Source organism: Pinus tabuliformis, chromosome 1_1 (assembly GCF_031772625.1).
Source record: "Pinus tabuliformis cultivar Carrire ecotype Pingquan chromosome 1_1, CPIR1, whole genome shotgun sequence".
Lineage (NCBI taxonomy): Eukaryota > Viridiplantae > Streptophyta > Pinopsida > Pinales > Pinaceae > Pinus > Pinus tabuliformis.
The window spans coordinates 406,223,237-406,228,180 of record NC_142297.1 but is presented as its reverse complement, the minus strand read 5'-3'; positions in this window follow the sequence as shown (position 1 = coordinate 406,228,180).

The following is a 4,944-nucleotide window of genomic DNA, read 5'->3' as shown; positions in this document are numbered from 1 at the left end:
ACCATGAGCCTCCGGGACTGTGTAAGCCGCATGCAGCAGGTAGATCCGCTCTCCGTCATCCAAAAACCGAAAAATCGTGTGCAGCCGCACGCAGGTAAGTGTCTCAACCCTTCCTTCCACCAAATCGCATGAGTATTACTTTGATTTGTTTGCATGGCGTAGAAATGAATGGTTGAGCGGCCGTATGGCCAGTTGACTGGCCACGTCGGCTAGTTATGGTATAGTCGGATGCTTGGGTGGCAGCCACGACAAAGAAAATACGCAGCACGCACATGAGGATAGTCCCGTCAACCGAGAAACGAGTTTAACCGAAAAGGGCGGCGGCAAATCTGTGGGAATGAATGCGGCAGCGAGTGAATATGCCGGTGAATGATGGGTGACGTCGCCCAACGGTCCGGTGGGGACAGCTCACCCCCCGCGCCACGAGCTGCGCCGATTCAAAATCTAATCGGCTAGATTATGCGCATGTATTCATCAACCTCCACTTCAAAACTCGAGTGGCTCTTCTGATTTCCTCTAAACGTTGATACGCCGAGCTTTCGGCTACCAGAACGCCGGTGAAGCACATCTCGACCGCTGGCCAACTACAGTCCTCCCCGAAGTTTGCACACTGCTCCTACAGGAACAGTTTCTACAGGAACGCAGTCCTACAGGAAGCAGTCTCTACAGGAAGGTGAATTCCTCACGTAAGAAAAGGTGGCAGAAAAAGGTAGCCCTGAAACTCCTTCCGCAATTGGCTTTCAAAGGGGCAAGATCATTATTCACAGTTTGGTCATAAAAATATCGGATTGTTGTGCCTATACTATCGCTTCTACAGGATAGCAGTATAATTAGATTGTGTTTTGTGAATTGTATGCATGCTCTGCCTAAAATAGACCGAATCTCCTTTGCATTTGTCACCTTTAGTCAAAACCCCCGTGTTCATCATGCCGGGTGGGTTTATCAGGCGGGAACCCACAGATTCCACCAAATTAAGGAGAAACCCGGCAGTGGTAGAGCTCTTCACCAGAGCACAATGGATGCCTTTTTGTGATAAGCTGCAGGGCTACGATGATGAAGTAGCCGAGGAATTCTTGCAGGCTTTGAAGCCTAAATCCCAGACACTGGCCACAGTAAGCTTCAGAGGTCTAAGCCTCCAACTCACCCCAGAACATATCAATCGGATCACAGAACTTCCCATGGGTCTGCCGTGGGATAAGGAAGAACGAAAGCAGAGCCAGCAAGCAAAGAAAGAATTCTTTCCACCTGAGGAAGAATTCTCGGAGGATAAAAATGGGGTGAGAAGAACGAGCTTATCACCACCTTGGAATGAAGTCAGTTTGCAAATCATGAAATATATTACTTGTGAAGGCCGGTTCAGCATCGTGTATGCATATCACTTTCGGCTACTCACTGAGTTGAGGCACCGAATTGACCTTCCTGTAGAGCAAAAACTGAGCATCCCTCATTATCTCCTGCAGTCCCTAATGGAGTGTGCTACAAAGCTAAGAGAGGGCATACCTGATCAGATAGCCCACCATGGGTTAATAAAACTGCTTGTGGAAGATGCATTGCACTCATATAAGGTCCCCCTCTCATGGGAATCCTTCCGCAATCTAACACGAGATGGGGACATAAAAATGCTAGTCGAAGATAGTGGCTCCTCCAGCAGTGAAGACAAGGAAGCAGTGGCTGAGGAAAAGAAGGACAAAGAAAAGGGTGGCACACCTATTCTGTCAGCAAGGGAAAAGAGGATGAAGAGCAGAATGGACAAAGCAGAGGTGGCCCACGTCAGCCCAAGTACCTCAATAGCACCTGCACCCAAAGCAAAAAGCAAAACTCAAGCAGGCAAGCAAGCGGAAGTGGAGACACCTGTCTCTACAGGAAAGCAAAAACAGGCTTCTACAGGAAGCCCGAAAACACAAACACAGGCTTCTACAGGAAGCCCAAAGATCAGTAAGAAGCAGGCTTCTACAGGAAGCCCAAAAGCAAAGACCAAGGCTTCTACAGGAAGCCCAAAAATCGTTGGAGAATAGGCTTCTACAGGAAGCCCAAAAACAGAGACAAAGGCTTCTACAGGAAGCCCAAAAGTGCAACCAAAGGCTTCTACAGGAAGCCCGAAGACAGAGACAAGGGCTTCTACAGGAAGCCCGAGATTGGAAAAAGGGGCTTCTACAAGAGGCCCGAAAGTCATTGAGAAACAACCTCCTACAGAGAGTCTGAAGACAGAGAAAGAATCTTCTACAGGAGGCCCGGAAGTGGGCAAAGCAGGGTCTTCCACAGGAAGCCCGAAATCTGAAAAGGAGGGGCCCTCTACAAGGAGCTCTGAGAGAGCAAAACGCAGGAAAGAGAAGGCTGGCATTCTCGAAAAGGAGGCAGCAGCGGCACTGGCTGCCCTCAGCACACCTCCAAAACCGAAAGAGAAAAGGGAGAGGGAGACCCCTCTACCATCTGAAGCCAGGAGAAGCAAGAGGATGACCACAGGCAAGCCACAGCCTCCACCCAGCAGCCAAACCACTTCAGGGGACGTCCCTACTTCACCCAGTGCAAGAACCCCCTCTAAAACATCAGCCACCCCCGAAAAGGGGAGTCCAAAAATAACTTCTTGGACACGAAAGATAGGCCAGTCGCCTTCCGAAGCCCGGCTCAAGGAAATAGGAAAGGGGAAGGAAGCATCACCTTCGTCACCACCAGGGGCAGCAAAGGCAGGGCCGCCAAAAACGGGAAAGGAAGAAGCACCACCCTCGGCAGAAAAGGCAGAGCCACCAAAATCAGGGGAGGAAAAGCATGTTCTGGGCTCTAGTTCTCGGCCAAAGACGAGGAGCCAGGGCAAAGTTGCTCAAGGATGAGCAAATAGTTTAGCTGGGGGATGATGATGAGCCCCAATTTTTGGTATAATTTGGGCTCATCTGGCCTACTTGTTTTGCTCAAACCATTCACTTTTTACTGCTTATGCATGCATTTCTTAGTTTATTCGTGTTGTTTGTAGGAAGAAGGGTAGACACTTTATCTACGTGACTAATGCATTATGATCTCAGGTTTTTGCATTAAAAGGGAGAAAAGACCACGTGAAAAGGAGACAAGGAGACAATGAGGTGGCACTGCTGGTTTTTAGGAGAGGATGTCCACAGTCTTGGGACCCTCCTCGTGATTCCCACCATAGCTCCGAGCTCCAATCCATCTCCCCACCGAGCTTAGAAGCAGCTAGCTGTTCTACAGGAACAGCAGTTATAACTGTTCTACAGGAACAACAATTATGACTGTCCTACAGGATCAGCAAGTTAAACTTCAGTTGGACAGCCGAGCTCCTAAAATCAAGGACACTTGTTGGATGATCGTTTTTGCATAATTATGGAGGCCGTAGCCTTTGATAGGTTTTTGAAACTTTCGCATTACTATTGTAATTTTTGAGCACAGCTCGGTGTAGTTCTTTTTGTAAGCCAAGTTTGGCATGATATCAGATTATGAATAAAGAAGGCAGATTTTGATCTAGTTCTGAGTTTTCTCAAGGAGCTATAGCTCTCAGGTTAGGGCCCAACCTGAGAGCAATAGATCTCCTCAGTGTTGTAATGTGTTTGCATTTCGTTCCAGCACTTTGAGTTTGTTTATTTTCACATGCAATTCGAATTCACAGTTTGGTAATTTAGTCGTTTTCATGAGCATAGATAGGACTAGTTTATGGTGATTTGCTTTCAGTTGCTTAAGTTTGATAGGAGGATAGATATAATCTCTTGGAGCTCCAGCAAAAAAGGTTGAGAAAGTCTCCACTGCCATCTCTGTTTGGAGATTGGAGTGCAGCCTATACCAGCCACAAAAATACGCAGTTCTTCACGTTATACATGCTGCAACATAGTCTCGTTTATGATAGATCTTTCCATGCACTTCACTCTTGCACCATACACCTTCATCACTGCTTCATGCACATTCCTCTACACGCTTTATCTTGCTGTTCATTGAGTTCAGGTAGCTTAGGTTAATGAATTTTCATCTTGGTGACAGTCATAAGCCATTTGTTTCATTTACATTGCTTTTCATCATTCTATTACCTCCTTCGTCTTGATCACGCATACAACCACATCCTTGACCTCTGCTCCGCTCTGTTATCTCCCAAACTCCTCCACTCCTCACGTAGCTTCATTCTTTAGACATTTCGTTGTTATAACCTTCCATCCATCAACCCACTTCATACACTCGTTCTCCATCCTACCTCTCCACTCCTGGGCCATCACCAGCCTTATTCCTACCTTACACCTCTTCCCCTACCATTCCATCACTCCTCCATCACTTCAAACACCCACGGTAGGTCATCCTGTAGCAATTTGTGGACTTCCTGTAGAAACCCCTGCGTTTCCTGTAGAATCCCCTGCAGACATCCTGTAGGAGGCCACTCACTCGATTGCTGAGCCTCTGAACATGAGGAACCTCTGTGGACTGATGCTAAGGATCTCTGGGGACCTCTCCTAGCCTCCCCAACCTTTCCCAAGCTTTCCTTCCTTCCGCATCACATCTGCACAACCAAACCCTAATAAGCACAAAATCACAATCACTCCATCCACTTAAAGAAAAAATACAAAAACATGTCTTTTAAGATGCAAGTAGATTAGATTCATGCATTTTCACTTATTAGAAGTAATGACATCATTGGTAGAAGTTTCCTTCACATTCTTTGCATCATAGAGGTTAGACTAGTTAAATTAGGGTTTCCATGTTTTGATTTGCTTTCAGTTCATTTTTGCCAAGTAGATTAGTCTTCTTTGAGCTAGCTTTCGTCCATCATTGATAAAGCTTCTTCTGTGAGCCTATAGAAGTTTGCTTGAGCCCTAGCGGACTTGTGCCAGCTGACCAAGTGACAGCTGCGACAAGAGCTAGTACTTGTGCATACAGCACCGTCGCTTCCAAGTTTGTACGAACTATCGGGTTGATAAAATTGAGAGACAGGAAGCCCCAGGAGTTGTAGCATTATTG